At 40.2% G+C, this 25,327-nt stretch overlaps 1 long non-coding RNA gene across 1 annotated transcript; it reads right to left on the minus strand.

Moving 5' to 3' along the window:
* Window positions 1–304: 304 nt before the first annotated feature.
* On the minus strand, window positions 305–11,841 carry Gm39537. Its single transcript, XR_878249.1, has 5 exons — window positions 11,803–11,841; window positions 8,643–8,889; window positions 7,235–7,337; window positions 1,280–1,353; window positions 305–972 (listed from the first exon to the last, which is right to left on the minus strand). It is a non-coding gene; the product is annotated as a predicted gene, 39537 (long non-coding RNA).
* Between the last annotated feature and the right edge of the window lie 13,486 nt (window positions 11,842–25,327).

Here is a 25,327-nt window from a genome sequence, read left to right on the forward strand (position 1 = left end):
ATAACTGCCCTCTCTCTGTTTCTCACCGTTCTTCCTCACCTCCTCTTCCCTCTAGATCCACTCCCTTTCCGTCTCTCTTTAGAAGATGCTCCTAAGAGATAACCAAACACGATGAAATAAAATATAATAACATGAAGCAAAAACTATCATATCAATATTGGACATGGCAACCCGGCAGAAAAGGAGTCCCAAGAAAAGGCACAAGAGTCAGGGACCCACTGGGTTCACACACTCAAGAGTTCTGTAAAAATACTAAGCTAGTAACTATAATAGATACACAGAGGACATGGTATAGACACACGGAAGCCCCTTGCTTGCTGCTTAAGTCTCTGTGAGCTCATATGTACCTTGCTTAGCGGATTCAGAGGGCCTTGTTCTTCTGGTCTCTTCCACCCATTCTGACTTTTACAATGTTTCTGCCTCCACATCTGTGGGATTCCCTGAGCTTTAAGGGGAGGGATTTAATAGAAAGCTCCAATGTAGATTCCCTCTGCATGGCGTCTGGCTGTAGGTCTCTGTATCTGTTCCAATCTACTATCACAGGAAGCGTCCCTGATGATGACGGGATAAGGCACTTATCTATAGGAATAGAAGACTATCATTAGGAATCATTTTATTGATTTTTCTCAAGACCAGTTGTGAATGGTTTTAGCTTAGGTCTCTGGGATAGCTAGTCTCTGGATCTTGGTTTTCCTAGCAGTGTCAGGTATGGGTTCCTTCACATGGAGTGGGCCCTAACTTAAATCAGACATTGGTTGGCTACACCCACACATTCTGTGTCAACGTTGCCCTAGTATAGTTTGCAGGCAGGTCAAAGGTTTTGCATATAAGTCAAAAGTTCTCACAGTGGTGAAGGCTCCATGTAGGTACCAACTTGACTTCTCGATGTTCAATGAGTTGTGTGGGTGTTGTCCCTGGCATTGGGGTCCAGCTGTCAGATAGCAGAGAGCAGTCCTTCGTCTTGACAACAACCTGAGTTATTTGTGGATTTCCATGGGACCACTTTGGCCAACAACTCAATTGGATATAACCCAGAACCACCACTGGAAACCTTGCCTGTCTAAAAGAGTTGTCCAGTAGAGACTCGTTATTCCCCATTACTAGGAGTCCTCATTAGGATCACCTTCATACATTTCAGGAGTTTTCATTGCACTAGGTTTCTACAAGACCCATCAAATCCACCTCTACCCCCGAAATTCTAGTAACCTTTCCTTGTGTTCTCTCCCTCCATCCCATCCCCCCCCCACACCTTATCCCTCAGGTTCCTGCCCTCACTTACTGCCAGTTCACTCTCCAAATCCATTTTATTTTCCATTCTCAGGTAGATCCATGTGTCTGTCCAAGACCTTTCCTCTTTTTGTAAAAAAAAAAAAAAATTATTAGATATTTTCTTTATTTACATTTCAAATCCCATCCTCTTTTCTGTTTCTCCTCTGAAAACCCCTATCCCATCCCCCCTCGCCCGCTCAACAACCCACTCACTCCAACTTCCTTGTCCTAGCATTCCCCTGCATTGGAGCATCAAGCCTTCACATGACCAAGGGCCTCTCCTCCCATTGATGTCTGACAAGGCCATCCTCTGCTACATATGCAGCTGGAGCCATGTGTCCCTCCATGTATACTTTTTGGTTGGGAGTTTAGTCCCTGGAACTCTGGGGTTACTGGTCAGTTCATATGGGCCAAAACCCCTTTCAGCTCCTTGCAAGACCCCTTTTCTTTATGTGACCTATCTGGTTCTACAGATTGCATCTTTATTATCTAATATCTACTTATAAGTGAATACACACCATATTTGTCTTTCTGGGCCTGGGTTACCTCACTAAAAATGATGTTTTTCTAGTTCCATCCATTTACGTGCAAATTTCATGCTGTCATTTTTAAACAGCTAAGTAAATGTACCATGTTTTCTTTATCCATTCTTCTGTTGAGGGACATCTAGGTTGTTTCTAGTTTCTGGCTATTAAGAATAAAGCTGTAATGAGCATGCTTGAGTAAATGTCCTTGTGGTATGGTGGATGGAACATCCTTTGGCAAATGCCCAAGAGTGGTATATCTGGCTCCTGAGGTAGATCAATTTGCCACTTTCTGAGGAACCACCATATTGATTTTTAAAGTAGCTGTACAAGTTTGTACTCCCACTAGCAATGGAAGAGTGTTTGCCTTGTTCTACCTCCTCAACAGCATAGCTTTTTATTTTATCTTAGTTATTCTGGCAGGTGTAAGATGGAATCTCAAAGTAGTCTTGATTTGCATTTCCTTGATGGCTAAAGATGAACATTTCTTTAGGTGTTTCTCAGCCATTTGAGATTATTCTATTGAAAAATTGGTTTAGATTTATACTCCATTTTAAAAATTGGATTATTTGGTGTTTGATATCTAGTTTATTGATTTCTTTATATATTTTGGATATTAGTCTTCTAAAAGATGTGGAGTTGGTAAAAACAAAACAAAACAAAACAAAAAAATCATTTCCCTTTCTGTAGGCTTCTGCTTTGTCTGAGTGACAATATCCTCTAGCTTACTGAAGCTTTTCAGTTTCATGAGGTCCCATTTATTAACTGTTGATCTTAGTGCCTGCCCTATCACTGTTCGGTTCAGGAAGCCTTCCTTTGTGCGAATTCATTCAAGGCTATTCCTCACTTTCTCTTCTGTCAAGTTCAGTGTATCTGGTATTAGGTTGAGGTATTTGATCCATGTGGATTTGAGATTTGTGCATGGTGTTATATATGAATCTATTTGCATTCTTTAAAATGCAGACATCTAGTTTGACTAGCACCATTTGTTGGAGATGCTGTCCTTTTCTCAGTGTGTATTTCTGGCTTCTTTATCAAAAATCAGGTGTCCATATGTGTTTGGATTTATGGCTACATCTTTAATTCTAGTCCATTGATCAACATGTCTGTTTTTATGCTAATACATGAGGTTTATATTATTAGAGTTCTGTAGTGCATTGGTGGTGATCTCACCAGTAGTTCTTTTATTGTTTGTGTTTTAGTCACTATGGGTTTTTGCTTTTCCATTTTTGAAGTTCAGAATTTTCCTTTCAAGGTCTCTAAAGCACAATGTTGGAATTTTTATGATGATTGCATTAAATCTGTAGATTGCTTTTGATAGAATGACCATTTTTACTATGTTAATCCTACTGATACATGAGATGTTTACATCTTTTGATATCTTTTTCAATTTCTTTCTTCAAAGACTTGAAGTCTTGAAGTCATCAAGTCTTTCACTTGCTTGGTTAGCTTTACCTCAAGGTATTTTATATTATTTGAGGCTATTGTGAAAGGTGTTGTTTCCCAGATTTCTTTCTTAGTCCATTTGTCAACTGTATATAGGAGGGCTACTGATTGTTTTGTTTGTTTGTTTATTTTGTTTTTTTAAGTTAATCTTGTATTCAGCCATTTTGCTGAAAGTGTTTATCAGTTGTAGGAGTTCCCTGGAGAAATTGTTATGATCACTTATCTATACTATCATATCATCTACAAATTATACCTTGACATCTTCCTTTCCAATTTGTATATCCTTCAGTTATCTTATTGCTTTAGATAAAACTTCAAGTACTGTATTGAATAGATGGAGAGAGTGGACAACCTTGCCTCATTCCTGTTTTAGTGGAATTATTTGAGTTTCTTCCCCATTTAATGCTGGTTATAAGTTTGCTGTAAATTGCCTTTATTGTGTTGAGGTATTTCCCTTGTATCCCTAATCTCTCCAAGATTTTTACCATGAAGGGATGTTGAATTTCATCAAAGACATTTTCTGTGTCTAAGGAGATAATTGTGTGGGGTTTTTTTCTTTCAGTTTGTTTATATGGTGGGTTACATTTAGTAATTTTCATATGTTGAGCTATCCCTGCATCTCTGTGATGAAACCTGCTTGATCATGGTGGATGATATTTTTGATGTGTTATTGGATTTTGTTTGCAAGTATTTGAATATTTTTTGTATCTATGTTCATAAGATAAAGTGGTCTGTAATTCTCTTTGTTGTGTCTTTATGGTCTTTGGGTATTGAGGTAACTGTGGCTTCATGAAATTAATTGAGGCATGTTTCTTCTGTTCATTATTTTTAGAATAATTTGAGGAGCATTGACTTTAACTTTTCCCTGAAATTCTGGTAGAATTCTTCACTACAACCATCTGGCCCTAGGCTTTTCTTTGTGTGTGTGTGTGTGTGTGTGTGTGTGTGTGTGTGTGTGTATGTGTGTGTGTGTGTGTGTGTGTGTGTGTGTGTGTGTGTGTGTGTGTGTTGGGAGACTTAATACCTCCTTCTCTTTCACTGGGAGTTAGAGGTCTACCTAAATTGTTTATGTAATCTTGATTATTTCCAATTTTGTGAAATACAGGTTTTGAAAGTATATCCTTAAGATTCTCTGGATTTCTTTGATGTCTTTTGTTTTGTCCCCCTTTCATTTCTGATTTGCTAATCTGGATATTCTCTCTGTCTTTTAAATTCATTTGGAGAAGGATTTGTCTATCTTGCTGATTTTCTCAAAGAACCAACTCTTGTTTCATTGATTCTTTGTATCGTTCTCTTTGTTTCTATTTGATTGATTTCAACCCTTACCTCGATTATTTTCTGCCATATATTCCTCTTGAGTAATCGTACTTCTTTTAGTTCTAGAACTTTCAGGTGTGCTGTTACATTTCTAGTATGAGACCTCTCTAATATTTGTTTGAAGGCACTTAGTGCTTTAAATTTTCCTCTTAGCACTGCTTTCATTGTGTCCCATAAGTTTAGGTATGCTGTGTATTCATTTTCATTGAATTCTAGAAAGTTGTTAATTTCTTTATTTCTGTCTTGACTCATTTTTCATTCAGTAGAGATTTGTTCAGTTTCCATGAGTTTGTAAGGTGTCCATTGTTTCTGGTTTTGTTTGTATCCAGTTTTAATTTGTGGTGATCTGATAGGATACGTGTAGTTACTTCAATTTTTATGTATCTGTTGAGACTTACTTTGTGACTGAGTATGTGTTTAATTTTGGAGAAAGTCCATGAGGTGTTGAGAAGGTATATTCTTTTGTGTTTGAATTGAATATTCTGTAAACATCTGTTAGTTCCATTTGGTTTATGATACCTGGCAGCTCCAGTATTTCTCTGTTTAGTTTTTATCTAAATAACTGGTCAAGTGGTGAGAGTGAGGTACTGAATATTTCCTCTGTCAATGTGTGAAGTACAATAACTGTAGTAGTATGTGGGATCCACTGGAGATGTGGGTAGCAGGGAAGGGAGGTTCCAGTTGGTGTTCTGTTGCAGTGCTAGAGGTTTAATGACTGGGTGATTGATCTGGAAGAACCAAGAGCCATAGGAAAGATTGCTAAAGAAGCAAGCATTAGTGTAAATTTAAGGGGTGGTTGCTACATGGTTTACATTTACCATTGGCGACAACCAGGGGACTTGCCTTGGGTTGCATCTTCATTGTTTTCTAGTTTCCTCTCAACCTGTACTATTTATTCATTTACCTGACCCATCTTGGACTTCAACCTTATCTACCTTTGTTACTGGCTGACTCCCAGCTTCTTGTGCTTGCTGCATACCCAACTCCAGTGTACACAGTCTTTGTGCAAATCTGTGATCCGTCCTGACATTTCCAGACTGACTATTTTTTCAATGGTCTTGGTATCGATAATTCTATGTTGAACCACTTTCTCTACCCCGCAAACTTCCAAACAGTTTTCCCAATAGTTGTGCCACTATACAATCTCAGAGCCATGTATGAAGGTTCTATTTTCTCCACTAACACCTACTGTAAGGCGCAGACAGAATACATACTGAAAATAAGCCTTTAGTTAGTTGGCCCTCATCACTCTGGCTTATTTGAAACTGAAGGTTATGTTCTTAATTGTATACATTTCAACCATGAAAGCTAAAGTGCAGAAACTGGCCTGGCTCTTAAGCAGCAGTGACAACTAAGAGAAAAATCTTTGAAAGAATTGGAGATGACTGAGGAAAGAGATTGGCGTCCTTTGACACCCTTTCATTGACAGAATTCAAATTTATCCTCGTGACGGTATCTGTAGCCTTGACAGAAAGGTTAACATTTCATAGATCACTTAACAACTTTGGCCATAGCTATTGAATGAAGAGGTCAGCAGACTGAGAAGAAATGATACCACGCTGCTTGGTCTGTGGAGCTCCTTTAGTTGATTATTTTAGAACTTTCTGGGTGATACAATTTGGCCATTTCTCCCTATTTTTAAAGTACTCAAGCAATTTAGGCATTTAAATGTTCTACCATCTGTAAGAGGTTTAATCACTTAGCCTTGCATTTTCAATCTTCTTGAATCAATTGAAGCCTTACAAAGTGTTCTTTTTAGCTGAGGTTGGAAAGAGAACAGCAGCCACTGAGCCAATGCTATTATTTGGGATCAGAATGGAGAACAGTTACTAAAGTGTGTTGGGCTGCCACCAAGCCTCTAATCCATGTTGCATGGGACTCAAATCCTGGCCTGGGATGTGTATCAGAAACACCTTAGGGCCTTATCTGGAAATCATTCACCCCAGAAGGAAGCTAATGAGCCATCAGGGTTTGCCTAGAGCTGAGGGATTGCTTTATTCTTAGTGATAGACCTGGGAAATACCTAAACACACCAAGATTCCTGGTTACCACAGGCTTGCAATGAATCCGAATCACTGTTTATAACACTAAAGTTTTAAAAGTACTCCAGGAACCAAAGAACCCCATTTCCACTCCCCACTAAGAATCAGTTTTTCAATTCCATCATTAGCCCACAGCTTCCTCTGGCATTGCTTTCTCTAACTACCTTAAGATACCTTAACTGTTATCTTCTTCCATTAGCTCACGTAGGCAGCATGTGTTCTTCATTTGGAGAGTATTACGTTTAGAAATATACCCTGAAATTGGCTAAGCAGATAATAGATCCATCACTGTTGTTTGTGTCTGAGGCAATTGCAGTGAACTCCCTCTCTCTATATGCTATGTAAGTGGCTTAGTGCAAAAGGGGGGGCTAAGGTGAGTTGTGAGCATATGCATGCATATAGGAATGTATAGCTAGCATATTTATGAATACAGATGGAGAAAAATGGACATATTCCAATGGTTTTTTTGGAACGTTTTCAACTCGGTATATATCTACTTTGTGCCTTCTGTGTGCCAATGCAGTGATGGGCAGCAAGAAGCACCAGCATGCCAGTCAAAGTCCCTGCTTTCTCAGAGTTTGCATTGTAGTGTAGAAAGCCAGATAAGGACAGGAAGAGATATATAATGATACATACCTTGACAATTCCTATTGGGGTGGGAATAGGGAGTGCCGGGGATGGAGCTTGGTGATAGAGCATTTTCCTAGTACGTGTAAGGCTCTCAGTTCAAATTCCAACACTGAAAAATAAAAAAAATAGGCAACAAAAAGTTTATGTGACTGAAATGATGGATTTTGTTAGTACAGGAAGAAGGTGATGTTTGGGCCAAGATCTGGATGATAAAATTGAGCAGTTTTCCCCTAAGTGGTCTATGGCATAACTACGACATGAGCGTGAAGGGAGAAAAGAACTTGATATACTTAAGAAATTTATGGAAGTCAGGTTTGAAAGGAATGTCAGGAACAGTGGGGTAACTTATCAAAGAAGAGGTTAGAGAGAGAAGCCTTCATCATGGAGGCTTTGTGGGTTTTCTTCGGGGAGATGGCTGGCAGTCTTTTTCCGAGCATTTGTTCAGGGGAAATACTGGCAGAAGAGTGTGGTAACTAGCTTTTGGTTTTTGAAGATCTCCCCAATACATTTGGAGAATAGACTGTAAGGGATTGGAAACAAAACCTCTTTGGGAGACTATTGTTAGTTGGCAGTAGCGAGATGGTTGCAGCTTTGAATAGATGGTGGGAAGCACAGTGAAAAAAAAAGTCTCTGTGTATTTTGGAGTTATAGTCACTGGTTTGTAATGTAGGGTATATAAGGAAAGAAAAGACCCGAAAGTATTCCCAAATTTGGGGAATTGTGGGATTATTTGCTAAAACACAGAACACTCGAGAAGACTTGCCCTGGGAGAAGCATAGCCAGACACTGAGAATTCAGATTTAGAAATGGAAAAATTTAGATGCTTGTAAAAAGGCCCAAATTGAGATGTTAAATAGTGAGACATACTATTTCAAATTCAAGGTCCCCTGCAAACCAGAAATATTAATGACTTTTGCACTCTGTGGCATATACATAGTTTTTAAAACCTTGGGGTTGAAGACCATTTAAAGACTTAAACAAGGAAAACAGTTCTACAAGCCAGATTATTATTACTTCCATTATATGGATAAGGAAGCCAATTCAATAGCCTAAGACAACAGTTCATAAATGGCAAACAAAAACCTTAATTAAAACATGTCTTGGAGGATTGGGAATATGTCCCAGTGGTTTAGAGAGCTTGTTGCTCTGGCAGAAAACCTGTGTTCAGTTTCCAGCACAAACAGTGGTTCACAACCTTCTATAACTCCAGCCCAGAGACTCTGATACCCTCTTCTGTCTTCTGCATGTGCTATGTGTCTGTGCACCACAGACATACATGCAGGTTACAAACCACTCATGCACATAAGAATAAATGCAAAGAAAAGTTTAAACCTGTCTTTGCCCAATTCCAAACCTTCTGTTCTTATTAAGCATACTCTAGAAATGATTAATATAAATTAAACGTGACATGCACCTTTAATCCCAGCAGTCCAGAGGCAGGAGCAGATGTCTCTGTGAGTTCAAGGTCAATGTGGTCTACAGAGTGAGCTTCAGGACCTCTGGGGATACTTAGAATGATCATCAAAAATGATTAAAATAGAAAAAACTAAATTGACCTGCAGGAGCAAGATTTACCAGATCCAACCGGAGAGTAGCCATGTATTTCCATGAGCTAGTATTTTCAACACTGGTATTATTTTCCATGTTTCCTGGTTTTATTTCTTAAAAAAAAAAAAAAAGACAAACAGATCACCAGTATGAATACCAAAAGTCAAACTATGTGAGCAAGATTAGGGAATTGAGATGATTTTTTAAAATGTTGCACATTCGACACACAGTAGCAAGTTAGACTAGTGTTGGAAAGTGTGGGAATGAAGGCACAGAAATTAGTGGCAAAAAAGGTCCATGCTGAAGCATTAGAACATCTGGAGGAAGCAAGGCAATTAAAGGTCCCCACTAGAATAGGACTGATTACTGAAGAACTCTGGAGTCAAATGGGATCAAAGATCTTCCTCTCCACTCCTGATATTTTTTTATGACTTTTTCCTAGCCTTTTATATTTTTTTGTTGAGATTTTAATTGAAAACCAGAGATGTGTATAGTTATAAGAAAACAAGAGAGCACACATGCACTTTACCCAGTTTCTGCAAATGGTAACAACTTGCAAAGATGTGCTATAATACCACAACATTGATATAAGACTTATTCTTCTTAGAGTTTTCCATTTTACCTGTAATCACTATGTGTGCTTGTTTTGCCAGCCTTATAGGCTTAGAACTTGTCTAGGTCCATGGATCGCCACTGTGCGAAAGAAATCTATTATTTACATGGCACAGTCTTGAGGATTTTTTAATAACAGCACAAAACAGGTGAACACAGTGCCTTATAAGCAACAGAAAATTATTCTTCATTGTCCTTGAGGCTGGAAATCTGAGGTCAGGCTGTCAGGATTGTTGGGTACTGATGAGACCCTATCTAATTCAAACACTGCCAATTTCATGTATCCTCATACACTTATAAGAAGGCAAAAATGTTCTCTCAGGTTCATATATTTTATTTATTTGAGCACTACCCTCATGAACTAATACTTGCCAAAGGGCCCATGCTCCTAAAAATTAGGACTTTAGCATACAAATTTTGGGGACCTCATAAACATTTATCCCATGACTACTATGATAAAAGCTGTGCTGAACATTTCTGTTCAGGCTCTGTATGAATATACAATTCCATTTCACTGGGATAAATGCCCAGGGATGTGAGATATTACAGTTGCATACTTAGTTGGGCTTTTGTTGTTGTTGTTGTTGTTAACTCTTTGACACTTTTGTGCATACATACATACTTATAACTTGGTTTGAGTCCTTTTTACACCCCAATGGCCCTCTCTTGTCCCCTTCTCACTCCCACTTGGACCCTTTCCCCCTTGTTGTAGTTTAATTTTCCAAGGTGTCTACCATTTCCCATCCCTCCCAGAGATGAGGGATTCAGTTTCTCTCCATCCTTGCCAGAATTTTCAGTATCACTATTTTTATGGTAGCCACTTTGATTGGTGTTTAGTGATAGAAATCTGTTATTTTTTTTTAACAGAGGCAAATTGTTGAAGAGAAACGATTTCGAGATTTCTTTAGATTAAAATCTCTTATTGTTTTCAATTTAAGCTCCTCCAAACTGGTTTTGCCAAGAAAACCATTTTAAACTTTTGCAATAAAAGATTCATCTTCGTTCATCTGGGAGCCAGTTGCCCTAAAACCACAAAGCAATTACTTATCTTTACCCAAGACTACAGAAAAGCCAAGAAAGCTAAGGAGATTCATCTGAGGAATCTAGAGAAGGAATAAGACAGACTCTTTGGGACGATATTTGCAAATAATAAGGTATTATTATTATTATTATTAATTATTATTATTATTTAATTTTTTATATTCCAGTCATTATCCCCCTTTGCCATCTCTAAGAGGATGTCCGTCCCCCCCAACCAGACCTCTCCACGCCTGGGGCCTCAAGTCTCTTGAGGGTTAGGTGCATCGTCTCTGACTGAACCCAGACCCAGTAGTCCTCTGCTGTATGTGTGTTGGGGGTCTCATATCAGCTGGTGTATGCTGCCTGGTTGGTGGTCCAGTGTTTGAGAGATCTCGGGAGTCCAGATTAATTGAGGCTGCTGGTCCTCCTACAGGGTCGCCCTTCTCCTCAGCTTCTTTCAACCTTTTCTAATTCAACGACAGGGGTCAGCTGCTTCTGTCCACTGGTTGGGTGCAAATATCTGTATCTGACTCTTTCAGCTGTTTGTTGGGTCTCTCGGATGATAGGCCCCTTTTGTGAGTACTCCATAGCCTCAGTAATAGTGTCAGACCTTGGGGCCTCCCCATGATGTGGATCCCACTTTGGGCCTGTCTCCAGACCTTCTTTTCCTCAGTCTCTTCTCCATTTCCATCCCTGCAGTTCTTTCAGATAGGAACAATTCTAGGTCAGAATTTTTGACTGTGGGATGGCAACCTCATCCCTCACTTGATGTCCTGTCTTTCTGCTGGAGGTGGGCTCTACAAGTTCCATCTCCTTACTGTCAGGAATTTCATCTAAGGTCCCTTCCTTTGAATCCTGTGAGTCTTTCACCACCCAAGTCTCTGGTGCATTCTGGAGGGCCCCCCCTACCTCATACCTCCCAAGGTTGCCTATTTCCATTCTTTCTGCTGGCCCTCAGGGCTTCAGTCCTTTTCCCTAACCCAGTACCAGATCAGGTTCCCCTCTCCCCAACCCCGGCCCCCTGTCCACTTTCCCTCCCAGGTCCCTTCCTCCATCTCCACTTATGATTGCTTTCTTCTCTCTCTCAAGTGGGACTGAGGTGTCCTCATTTGGGCACTTCAGCTTGTTGACCTTTTTGAGTTCCGTGGGCTGTATCATGTTCCCCCTTTCCCTTCCCTGTCCCCTCTCCCACCCAGGTCCTTCCCTCCCTCTGCCCCCATCCCCATGATGCTCTCTTCTCTCTTCCAAGTGGGACTGAGGCATCCTCACTTGTGCTCTTCTGTTTGTTAACCTTATTGAGTTCTATGGTTTATACCTAGGTATTCTGTGCTTTTTTGTTAATATCCACTTATTAGTGAGTACATACAATGCATGTCCTTTTATGACTGCGTTACCTCACTCAGGATGACATTTTCTAGTTCCATCCATTTGCCTGCAAAAGTCAGGATGTCCTCATTCTTAATAGCCAAGTAGTACTCCATTGTGTAAATGAACCACATTTTCTGTATCCATTCTTCTGTGGTGGGACATCTGGGCTCTTTCCAGCTTCTGGATAACACAAATAAGGCTGCTATGAACATAGTGGAACATGTACCCCTATGGCATGTTGGGATATCTTTGGCAAATAATAAGTTTTACATTCTGTTCTATGGCTTCATGTACGGCTACAGCAGCTGGATAGAAATGACCCAGGAGCAAGCTTGATTACAGGCATGGAGAGATGAGAGCTGATTATGTACATCTGTCTCCAACTCTGTGTTTTGTGCTCACTTTAGCACTATGTATATCAATTCTATCTTCAGGGACCACACATTGGTAACTTGATGCCTGCAATGATGGCAGAATTTACAACACGGAAATTGACAAACACTGCATATCACTGAACTTTACCTGTTTTAAGTTCAAGAAGTTAGTTGGGAAATATTTACTACTGCATCGCTGTGCATTTCATTCCATAATACTGATATTCCCTATAATGATAACCTAAACAAGGAAGTACCAATAGCCATGCTTCATGGACAGCAGAAAGCTCACAAGGACTGAGCCCTAGACAAAGACCTACAGGCACCTAGGGAATGCTCTGAGTGGGAGCCATTGTCTCCTCCTTGCTAGAACATACCAAGGAGTAATCCAATACCAAATGGCCAACACTGAGATCATATTTATACAGCTAATATATACACATGGAACTGATAATATCTTTGTGTTTAAAAATATGCACATGCATACACACACACACACACACACACACACACACACAGTACCAGCAGCAGCAACAACAACAATTAAAGAAAAAGAAGCTATGAGTTTCAAAGAGAGCAAGAGAGGGTACATGTGAGAATTTAGAGGGAGGAAAGGGAAGGAGAAAATAATGCAATTTTAGTATAACCCCATCCAAAAGTTTTAAAGGATGATTTATTAGGTACCTACTATATAGATTACCACACATAATTCTCCTGACAAATTTGTAGATGTTCTTCTACCCATATTGTAGATGAGAAAATTGAGATTCAAACCCTTCAGTATTTTATCAGTGTTGACTGTCAGGCAAACGGCAAAGTCCATGTTTGGTGTCAGGCTTGGGCAGGATAAATCTTTTCTTCTCTGTGCACTGCATTGGCTCACTAAAGGGGGGGGGGAAGGTTGAGTCAGAGAGAAGGAAGGAATGGTTGCAAGCTTGCACTATAATGGCTGAGCCATCTCTCCAGCCTGAACCAAAACCTTAAGAATATTCCCTTGACTAAGAAGAAAGAACGAAAACTGAATCCGCAAAAGAGGTCATTGGCATGATGTAGCACATTAGCTTATCTAAAGTACATTTGTATTTTTATCTTAATTACATTTACCTATGTACAATCCTGCTTACTGTACATGCTGATTTTTGCCTTCCACATATGGTTTCCTAATTTCTCTCTAAGCGACTCTAGTAAAGCTTGCGATTAGAGAGTTCTGGCCTCCACAGCCACAGGTCCCACCAGTAGCAAAGGGTACCATCACACAGGCCAATTAGGAATCCTCTCTTGGAATTGTCTACTGAAGCTGGAGGAAAAGGAATCTCTGATATTCCCTATAATGATAACCTAAACAAGGATGTACCAATAGCCATGCTTCATGGACAGCAGAAAGCTCACAAGGACTGAGCCCTAGACAAAGAACTACAGGCACCCAGGGAATGCTCTGAGTGGGAGCCATTGTCTCCTCCTTGCTAGAACATACCAAGGAGTAATCCACTACCAAATGGCCAGCACTGCTTGACTTGCTTATCTAGGGCACTGTGAGTCTCGGGCTCAAACAGAAGCAGGAGTATTCAGCCTGTCTCTGTCCTTCATTTGACATAGTATTTGAGGTGGCTTCTAACAGTTTCAAATCTGTTCTATAGATGTGCCAGTTATGAACTAGTAAAGTCCCCCATCTTTGTGTACACACAACACATGAGTGTTTGATTAAGCGGGACTAGTTATGTTTGCATCATTTGTGAGCAAGATTCGCATCTCCTCTGGGATATTCCTGGTTCATTAGCCTTTTCTTTATTTGAATTCCTATAACACATTATTTATACAAGCTCTGTTTAACAGGATGATCATGTGAGCCATAGAAATATCTTTAATTTATCTAATAACCACATTTTAATGTATAAAATGGGTGGAATAAATTTAATAATATTTTTCTTTAACCTAATATGTTTAAATTTATCATTCCAGCTTAAAATTAGTGGATATAAATCTGTCTGTAGTCATGGGGACTCAATGGAGGGCTATGTGCGTGCTAGGCAAACTATTACTAGGCTATATACTATTGAGTTATCCTCACAGCTTTGGTTTTTAATAAAAAATTCTCATCACGTAGTTCAGATTGTTTTTTAACATAATAGGCATTCAGGAACTCATTATGTAGCCTAGGCTGCCCTCAAACTCTTGCTCTCCCTGTCTCAGCCACCACAGCATCAGCAAACAAAAAAAAATCTTAATATTTCTACGTTCACTTGTTTATTCTGTTCTAAGTCTGGAATCTCCTGTGTATTTTATATATTTTACTGAACGTAGTTACATTTCAGTTCTTATTTAACTATTCAGCGGTTGAGGCTGTACAAACTGGTCAGTAGCTAAAAGTGAAACTGCTCTTTGTAGAAGAGCCAAGTTCAGTTCCCATCATTCCCATCATGTAATTCTAGCTCTGTGGGATCTGACACCCTCTACCAGATACCGAGGGCACCTGTGTTCACATATACATACCCACACAGAGACACACATATACACATAATTTAATAATAATAATAATAATAACAATAAACTTTTTTAAAAAATTAGTGTCATTTGTGAAAGCATAATAAGATTTTATTTGGGACCATTGCAATGGTACAGGTCCAGAACCAGCAAATTTTCAGTGTGTGTCGGGGGAGAGATTAGGTTTGACTGCAAATACAGTCTAGGAATTTAGAGCCAGAAAACAAAGTAAGGGACAGTGGATGGAAAATAACTAGGTTGAATCATCAGAGGTTCAGAGGATTCTGGTCAAACCAACCTAACAGGATTCTTGCTGAAGAGGATACTTGCTGAAGAGGCTAGGTGATCAGACACTTGACTTACCAGGCCACTTTGCTGAAACTGTAGTTTACAAGTATGCAGATGGGCTGAGAGGGTTCAGAATTCTGCCCACAGTTTGCCGAGCAGAAAAATCTCTGTCAGTATTTGACGTGGATGGTGGCTACTATAGATCCAACAGATTTATGCTGTACATATGGATTTTAATGATCCATCGTTATGTAAGAATAGTTTGTATATAAATACCTGATGTTCCCACCTAACATAAACCTGTGTGGAACAGAAATATCACCTTAGAACTGTTCTGTGACCCTCAGATTTTAGTATGTTATCATATTAATAGTAATTCTATGGATATGTGATTTCCATTACTGCATTCTATAAGCAGAGGATTATAATCCCTACCTTAGTAAAGAAATGTGACTGATCAGAAGAAAACATTGCACATCCAATGGAAATATTTCAGGTATCTATCTGCATATGACTTTTGCAAATGTTTCTCCGAGAGCAAACTATCACACTCTCGGCAGAAGAGATAAGGACCGACGCCCTAAGAATGCCTTACGTGTCTCAGATGAAAAATGTTCAATTCAGGGTGTAAAATGAGTACAGGTTTAGTGTCCTTTTTCCAAAACTCATGGGATCAGAAGTGTTTCAGATTTTGCAATAATTGCATTGGCTTTGGAGCCTTATATCGTTATGCAAACAAGCAGTTTTGGGTTTCAGAGCATGTCAGACCTCCAGATTTTTGAACACAAATACCATTCCCAGTACCACTCTGTCTTTCAGATGATAATATTAATGTGTAATATATGAATGAGTTCTGTCTCTGGTAACATGTAACTATTAAATAATTAGCATTGTAGCAGGATCTCTTTTGCCATCATATAGTCACTGCTCTGTGTGTGCGTGTGTGTGTGTGTGTGTGTGTGAGTGTGTGTGTGTATGTGTGTGTGTGTGTGTGTGTGTGTTTGTGTCAAGGATGCAGAACAGTGAGAGATGGAGGGGTAAGAAGGGGTAAGGAAAGATCTAGAAAACATCTTTCCAGCCTTTTCCACAATGTTCTACCTCTTGTCCTCACTACAACACACACTGCCTATCAGTATAACACCAGCATATCAGAGTAAAACGGAGGTCTCAAATATCTAGAAATCTTCCTGAATCTCCCCCCAAATCCATATAGCCACTCAGTGTCAAATGATCCATTAAATCTCTTGGTCTCTCTTTCATTGAGTGTGTATTCTGTGAAAACCACTCTTAAGGGATAGAGAGACAAAAGACTCAATATTTTCCCACATAAAGTTCAATCTATTGTGAACATATGGGGGATAATAAAAAGCAAATGGTGGAAGAGAGGATTGCTACTTAGAATGACACAAGGTAAACATGATAGATTGGTTATGTATAAAATGCTACTGTGGAATGCTATCCAGCAGTTTTAACAATGAAAGGAAAAAAAACAATGAAAGATATTCACAGGAAAATCTCCAAGTATACTATTTGAATTAGTCAGCTGTTCTGGAAGTATAGTCCTTGGACCAGCAGCTTCAGTTCACCTGAGAATATTTCAGAAAAGTCAATTCTTGAGCTCTAAGCTAGACCTACTGAATCAGAAACTCTGTAAGTGAGAGCAGCTTTAGAGCTGGCAAGACACTGAATTGGATAAAGATGCTTGCTGCTAAGCCTGAGACATGAGTTCTGTCACTGAGACCTCCATGACGAAAGGGAAGAATTTGTCCTCTGACCTCCACACACACACATTCTGTGATACATATTCTCTCTCCTTCTCTCCCCTCTCTCTCCTCCCCCTCCTCTAGTCCTACACACACACACACACACACACACACACACACACACACACACACACACAAAGTAAATAAAACTTTTTAATTAAAAAATAGAAATCTGTTATTTAACAAGTAAGTCTCCCAAGTATTTCTGAATTCCAGTAACATCGAAGAATCATAGAGTTTTAGAAATGGGAAATGTTGTAGAATAAAATGTGATAGTATTAATAGAAAAACATTGCATTTTCCAGTATATATAGATACAGATGCATATGCATCTGGATATGCATAAAGAGAACCTTGTATCTGTATCTGGATATGCATAAAGAGAACCTTGAGGGATATATACCCAACTAGTAACAGGGTTGATCTAGAGAGGGCTTCAGGATTCTGGGGCAATATGGAAAGAAGGAAAGCAACATTACCTCTTCCAGAGAAAATCGCCTTTGAACCTGGCTTTGAGGCCGGCTGGAGAGATAAGAAACCTTGCTTCCCATCTATCTCTTCGGGTTGCTCATGTCCAGGACATAGGGTCTTCCAGACAAAGAAGAACATCTCCAGAGAGGCTGCTTTCTGGTTTCTGACATGTAGGATGTAAACTACTTACTCTCACCTCCTAGCCTCACCAGACTCAAGCCTCAGCAACAGCCTTACACTGAGATTCTGAGTTAGACTGAAAGGAGCTGGGGTGGAAACGTGACCATCTTTCCAACAAAGAGTTTGCCCTCCACCTCATGTTTTAACAGCAGTGTTGATCTAAGAAGCATATTAGGGCAGCTGAAAAGCATGGAGCAAAGATCGCTATTGATTCGCCTGCAGCCAAGCTCATTCAAATTCGAGATGGAAAGGCCCTGGAGAGCCATCCATGTCCTTGTCTTCTAGCATCCAGTGATAAACCATTTTTTGGAGGGGGAAAAAAGCTTTGTCCTTTAGAAGGCCAAGGCTGCATGCTATTGACCTACTCTCTCTCTCTCTCTCTCTCTCTCTCTCTCTCTCTCTCTCTCTCTCTCTCTCGGTCTTTTTGGCTGATGAGACTGGTGGGAGGTATCAGAGGAAAAATAAGAATAGTAAGATTCAGCTGGAGTCAAGCAGAACATGTGCATGGCCTTTTCGAATTATAAAGATAAATAACTCTCTAAGCAGCATTCTGGGGAGTTTGTTTCCAGTAAAGTGAATCTGTGGAGAAGGAAAAAATAGTCACATTAACCTCTGACACAGCTTTCCAGGCAAAAGCTTTCATAATTAAGGGCCAATCTTGTGGTGGCAAGAAGAAGCACTGTAGAATGGGCCAGATTGCCCTAGATAATCAAAAGGGGGTGAGGAAACTAACAGACTAGGGAGATATCTCTATCATTACCACTCACTCTCTGACAGTCTAGAAACTGGAGGACTGGGTTGATGGGTTCCCATGATTACTGAGTTGAAAGGATGTAGAAAACTGGTAAGTGCAAAGTTTCTGCTTCTTTCTGTAAGGTCAGAGATGGAGAATCAACACTTGATGTCCCAGACAGTTTGACTTTGAATCCAGGGTTCTTTGGGCTGAAGGAGCTTCCAGGACTTTTGATCTAGCAGGAAGCATCAATGGCTTAATAGAGGATGGTAGAATTTGGAGATGGCGGAGTTCTTCTTTGAAAGAATGTATTTTATCTGAGTTAAGAATTTTGCTCCACTGTAAGCATTATGAAGGACTTTACTCTATGCTGAAGCATGCCAAAGCCTGTTAAAGAACTCAGAGAACGAATGGGTTGTCTTTACATGGAATTTCTGGAAGAATTCCACGAATTGGGGCATAGAGGTTTTTAACATGTTAAATCTTTATTATGTGTTTTGGGTAATCTCCAGAGTCAACCTGACAGGATTTTAGGATCAGCATGAAAACACAGGTCTGATGTAACTCCAGAGAAGTCTAACTGACCAGACAAGATCCACCCTAAAGACAGATGCCACTATCCCATGCACTGGGGTCCTTTCCTGGATGGGAAGGAGAAAGAGAACTACATTTTCAAACTCTTTTTTTTCCAATTTTTTATTAGGTATTTTCTTCATTTACATTCCAAATGCTATCCCAAAAGTCCCCCATACCCTCCCCCCACTGCTCTCCTACCCACCCACTCCCACTTCTTGGCCCTGGTGTTCCCCCATACTGAGGCATATAAAGTTTGCAAGACCAAGGGGCCTCTCTTTCCAATGATGGCCTACTAGGCCATCTTCTGATACATATGCAGCTAGAGACATGAGCTCCTGGGGTACTGGTTAGTTCATATTGTTGTTCTACCTATAGGATTGCAGACCCCTTTAGTTCCTTGGGTACTTTCTCTAGCTCCTCCATTGGGGGCCTTGCGTTCCATCCAATAGCTGACTGTGAGCATCCACTTCTGTGTTTGCCAGGCACTGGCATAGCCTCACAAGAGACAGTTATATCAGGGTCCTTTCAGCAAAATCTTGCTGGCATATGCAATAGCGTCTGCGTTTGGTGGCTGATTATGGGATGGATCCCTGGGTGCGACAGTCTCTTGTTGGTCCATCCTTTTGTCTCAGCCCCAAACTTTGTCTCTGTAACTCCTTCCATGGGTGTTTTGTTTCCAACTCTAAGACAAGTTGCAAAACACATCTTCAAACTCTTATGACTGTGATTTCTTTGCCATTGATGGATTAGAACCTCCAACTGTGAACCCAAAGGAAACCTTTCCTTCCTTTAGTTACATTTGTAGGGTATTTTTGTCACGTAACCAAGAAAGTCTAGATGTCTACTACATGCACAGCACAGCACTGAGTACAATTACAACGACAATGGCATATATGTCTAAAACACTCTCAAGGAAGTTGTAGAACAAGGATGGAAAAACAGCACAGGGTGAGACACACACACATATACATACAAATTTACAATGTTGGAAGAACAATTTATAATTTAACAACAGACGAGTGATACAAACAAAAAGGTAATTGAAAAAGAAATTTTTGTTGGTTGGACAGGTCTGAAAATTTTTAAGAGGACGTAGGAAATCAAATGTTCCCCTGATAAGCAAAAATGTGTATCTTGAGCTCTTTGGGTATGTATTTGAAAGGCTCTCTATGAAGTTTCGTTATAAATGATGACCACCGGTGTTTGATCTAGGAGGTGATTATAAAGTATGAGGGATTGTTTTCCTTGTCTTCTCATCCTACCTCTTTAAAGGGCAGTGTACTAGTACTGTTGTTGATGTGGAGGATGGCAGGATTAGCATCCACGTCATCCTCTACTTAATCCTACTTAACCATCCCAGACCATGCTTCTCTCAAAGTCTGCCTTCTACTTAAATGACCAGTTTATGCTCAGATGATAAGGATCCATGATGCCTTAGCATGAACATAATTCCTGACAACCAGGGGGAATACATTATATTCAGCCCATGTGCCATAGGAACAGAAAAAGTAAATTTGGCAAGTTCTAGGCAAGTTTTTCCATTGACATCATTGCTTCAATGACTTACCCGACCTGGAAAATTCCAAACACTTAAATATTCACATTGGTTTTTCAAAATAAGTTGCAAATACATCTCAAATAAAGAAAAAATATTTTAATTAATTAATTAAATGATCAGTTCATTTGCTTTTTTTTCCCCTGAGACAGTCTTACTCTAGCTCAGACTGGTCGAGAATTTACTATGAAGCCCAAGCAGGTCTCAAAATGGCTGTCATAGTCCTATTATCTCAGCTTCTGAGTTACTAGCAGTTCAGGCACAATTTATATCAAGCAAACAAAAAGAATTTTATAATTTAAAAATAAATAGATTTTTATTATAAAAAAGACTTTAAAAGTCCAAATAGTGCCAGTGAAAAACGTCAAAAGAGCAAGGGACTCAATGGCTCTTCCCTTACATACAAGGAGAACAATGAGAAACTGGAAAAGCTATCCTAAGTAACTTGGTTGGGCCTCTAGAAATTAAGGCAGTGCTCATAAATAGCGAGCAGGCCAGGGATTAATAAAGAGAAATAGGCTGCATTGTGAAAGGAGAGCTTAAAGATAATTTTCCTCACTAACTCAACATCAAGATAACTTAACAAAGCCTTTTGTTGTCTGTTACGCCAAAAAAGTATAGACTTCACAAACTCTAAAGATTTCTACAACACAATTAAGAGGAGCCCCAAGAAACAGCAATAAACAATGAAAATGAGGGACAATATGATTCTCATAATTATTACATCATGTTTAAAATATAGTTTTGAAAAAAATAACAATAAACAAAAAGAAAACAAAATAGAATTCATACCAGAGGAAAAAGAAACAAACAGAAGCCATTCTTGCAGGTGCCCAAATATTGTGGTTCTTTTTTTATTCAATTATCTTATGTATTCCCAAAAAGACGGAGCACAAGGTCCCCGATGAAGGAGCCAGAGAAATACCCAGGGAGTTGAAGGGGACTGAAGCCCCATAGAAGGAAAAACAATATGAACTAACCAGTACCCTCAGAGCTCCTTGGAACTGTACCACCAATCAAAGAAAACACATGGTGGAACTTGTGGCTCTAGCTATATATGGAGCAGAGGATGGCCTAGTCAGTCATCAATGGGAGGAGAGGCTCCTGGTCCTGTGAAGGCTCTATGCCCCAATATAGGCAAATGCCAGGACCAGGAATGGGAGTAGGTGGTTTGGGGAGCAGGGGGAGGGGGGAAGGGATAGGAGATTTTTGGAGGGGAAACTAGGAAAGGGGATAACATTTGAAATTGTAAATAAAGAAAATATCTAATAAAAAAACTTAAAAAATTAAAATTAAAATTAGAAAAAAAGTATTCCCAAAAAGAAGGGAGGACAATAGGATTCAAGTGACATTAACAAAATGGCAAGATAGGACGTTTAAGCTCTCTCCCAAAACATTGATGTAACTAAATGTGTGTGTGTGTGTGTGTGTGTGTGTGTGTGTACGTGCACGCCTGGTTGGTTGTAATAGAAGACAAACCTCAGAACTCAGGAGGCTGGGGCCGGTAGGATATTACATTCAAGGCCAACTTGAACTTACATAAGTAACCATACATAACTATACCCTGTCTTGAAACCCAAACCAAACCAAAACCAAAATAAATCAGCAGATGTGCTATCTCAGACAAACACAAAACAATGAGCAGCCACACTGAAGGAAGCCATTAGTGAGAAGAACACTTTTTTTTTTCCTGTGCCAGCCCCTCTCAAGACGAAAGAGCTCAACATCAAAAAAAGATCAGCTGGGTCCATGCATTCTCCCTCAAGGGAAAGGGGGTAGGTGAGTGGGTATTCAGTCTTTTAGGCTGCTTCCCTAGACACACACACACACAACACACACACACACACACACACAACACACACACACACACACACACACACACACACACACACACACAACACACACACACGCATTTTTCATAGATAGCATCTAAAACGACATTGATGAACCTTGCAACTATTATGGAAAAGAAAGGAATCCAGGCACAAAAAAGACACACACTGTGTGGTCTCATGAATTGTCCAGAAAAGGCAAGGCCACGAAGGAAGGAAGCAGATTTCGGAGCTGACCCAGGCTGCAGGGAGAGAAAACTGAGAACAACTGCTTAGGTATACAGCTTTAGTTGCTGGGTGATCAAATCCTTTGGAAGTCTGTGTTGGTTGTTGCACAACATTGTAACAATCCAGGAAGCCACTTGACCTGGACACTTCGGTGTGGATAAAGTAGCAAACTCCATCTTTGTGTTAAGTTTTCACGTTTTCACTAGCGTATTTTTATGGTTTGAAAGTGATAGGATTCATAAAGCTATGTTTCCAACTATTTTATAGACTTCATGTGACTCTTAACTCCAGGAGATGTGTAAAGATTCTTCTGGTTACAGGGCTGAGATGCTAGACTTTCTGACGAAGGGAATCTTCCCGGATAAACAGTTCCAAGGTATGTCAATCATCTAGGACAGAGGATCGAAATCTGCAGCCTGCAGGCCAAGCCTGTCCAGTGGCTTGCTTCCTAAGGCCTATGAGCAGATGACAGAGTTTTAACCCTTTCGATGGTGGTTAAAGGCAGTGAGAGGAACAAACAAGGCTCTATGCTACAAACTTTCTTTTGCTGGGGGGCAGGGGGGAGGAGTCGGGGGAGGGAGCACCAAAATTTTTTACTGTCTATCCTTTTACTGAAAAACAAAACAAAACAAAACAAAACAATTGCTGTCACTGGCCTTTGGCCTTCGGTAATGATACACAGTAAGCCTTTGTATTATATTAGTATCTCCCTTTCCTGGTGCTTCTATTTTTTTTTTTTCCTCAGCTGACTTTCAAAGCAGCCCTGTGAGGTGAATGAGGTAGTCTTCCTCCAGGTGTCAAGGAGAAAATGATGATCTGTCACCTAACAGAGTCCACACGGTCTGGATGTTAGTCCATGTTCTGCCCCGACAGCCCCCTGCCTCTCTTCAGGAAAGTGAGTAAACACTGAAAAATGCACTATGATTTCACCTCAACACTTGGTTCCAAGGCTCAGAAAAAGGCCAAGAGAGCTTTGCCTGTCACCGGGATCTCTTTCAGCTTTATATCTCCTCTGCCAACGGTTAATATATATATATATATTCTCCTAAATGAAATGCCACCCATACTGAAGGGCTCCGGAACTGTCAGGCCAAATCTTTCAAGTGCCGTAGAGTTGGACGGTTAGCTATATTTCAAACACGTCAGGACAAATACTATAATAAAAATGGACTCATTTGTGATGTGCCCCTCTGTCAGAGCTCTGACATTCACTCCTTCCCCTAATATCCTGCATCCAACCTGCAGACAGCTTATCTACTGCATGCTAGTCTCACTTCCCACCAATTTACCAGGTGTCATGTTTCCTGGCCTGAAGAAGCAAGGCAGATCTGTGCAGTTGGGAGAAGGGCCCTGCTGCGTTGATAGAGGCCATTTCTCAACAGCTCTTCACACTGGCCTCCAAGGCAGAAGAAAATGCCTGGTGAGTCCCACAGCTTCAGAAATTGTCTCTTCCCCTGAAAGGCCATTGTTTTCTTTTTCGCTTGTTCATGCCACAAGTACCTGGCTTAGTCCAGTTTTCATGTGCGGCTTAGACCTGATCTGAAATGATTTTCAGACAATTTTACAGGGTGGTTTCATTTGGAGGGAAAGGAGTAGCGTATGTAAGGTTGGCTCAGGTGCTCAAGGGCTATGAAGTCAAAGAGCTGTCCCCGCTGGAGGCACTGTGATCGGATTGTAGGGGACTTATAATTATGTCCTTCCATACAATCCAGTTAATTAATCAGCTCTCCCCACACACTGCCATTAGGTTCTCACTAGGCAGGCCATTTTACTCTCAGCGTGTAGCTTCTACATTCTGTTCCCTTCCTGCCCTCTTCTTGGGGCTCCTTTTCACTCAGGGACCAACAGAACCTCTCTCCAGGCGTTCCTTAAAAAACAAAAACAAAACAAAACAAAAAACAAAAACCAAACAAACAAAAAACCACTTCAGAGATACCAGATTAATGGTTAAGGCCCTTGTGTTATGACTTTAATCATGTGGCCAAACTCTGATATGGCAACTTCACTTCACTCCCCTGATTCCAAGGCAGTAACTAGCGTTTTAACCACATCCACAGCCTGAATGTTAAAGAAGTGAGTGGTAAGCCATTGCTTTGTGTTTACCACTAACACCCTAACCCCCCTGCCCAGCACACTGGATTCTAAGTGTCCTTAGGGAGGCAAAATATTAATGTCCCCCTTCTTCTAGGAGGTAGCCCCAAACCACAGCCTTTTTGCTTACTTTTTTATTTTACCCGGAAAGACCCTATCTCACAGCAATCACCAGTACTTGTTTTTCGACCTATTACCATAGATCCCTGGCTTTCTGTTTTTCCACCATCCACCTGGACTTCCTGCTTGCCATTTTCAACTCTCCCTTATTTCTCAGGGTGTAACTCGCTTTTTTTTTCCACAGTCTTAAAGCTACGTGTCTTTGGCCTCCCTTACTCATCCAATGTACCTGACCTATTGCGGGCTTGGAAAACAAAGTCCCCAGATTCCCTGCTTGGTCATAGCATCCTGTCTTGCTTTGGCTCCAGCAGATAGCAATCTTTTTTTTTTTTTTTTTACTTTGAGCAAAAAAAAAAAAAAAAAAAAAAAAAATCAAAATGGCAAAGTAATGTCCCAGCAGGACTCCATTCACATCTCTCCTGAGACTTATTTATAGGGTAAACAGACTTGCTCTTGTGGAAGTACAGTTGCCCTGTGTGGCCACGAAATTTGCGCCTGGCTGACACATGCTGAAAACAAGGCCAGGTTGTTGGACTGTTTTTGTTTTGTTTTGTTTTTTGTTTTGTTTTGTTTTGTTTTGTTTTTCTGTAGTGGTTTTTAGAGAAGGAGAAAGAGATGTACTGAGGACAACTTTCTGCTTAGCCTTTTTCTCTTCCGAACTCCCAAATCTCAGGCAGTTGAGTGGGAGATTTCAGCAAAGATCATTGCCCACTAGAAGTGAGCAGAAAGTTAATTATACCTTACTTGTGACAAGTGGTTCCAGTCCATTTGTGGACTCCTCCTCTTACCTCCCCACTTTTTTTTGAAAGCAATTTTTTTTCAATTTCAATTTTTTATTAGATATCTTCTTCATTTACAT

This window comes from Mus musculus, chromosome X, assembly GCF_000001635.26.
Source record: "Mus musculus strain C57BL/6J chromosome X, GRCm38.p6 C57BL/6J".
NCBI lineage: Eukaryota > Metazoa > Chordata > Mammalia > Rodentia > Muridae > Mus > Mus musculus.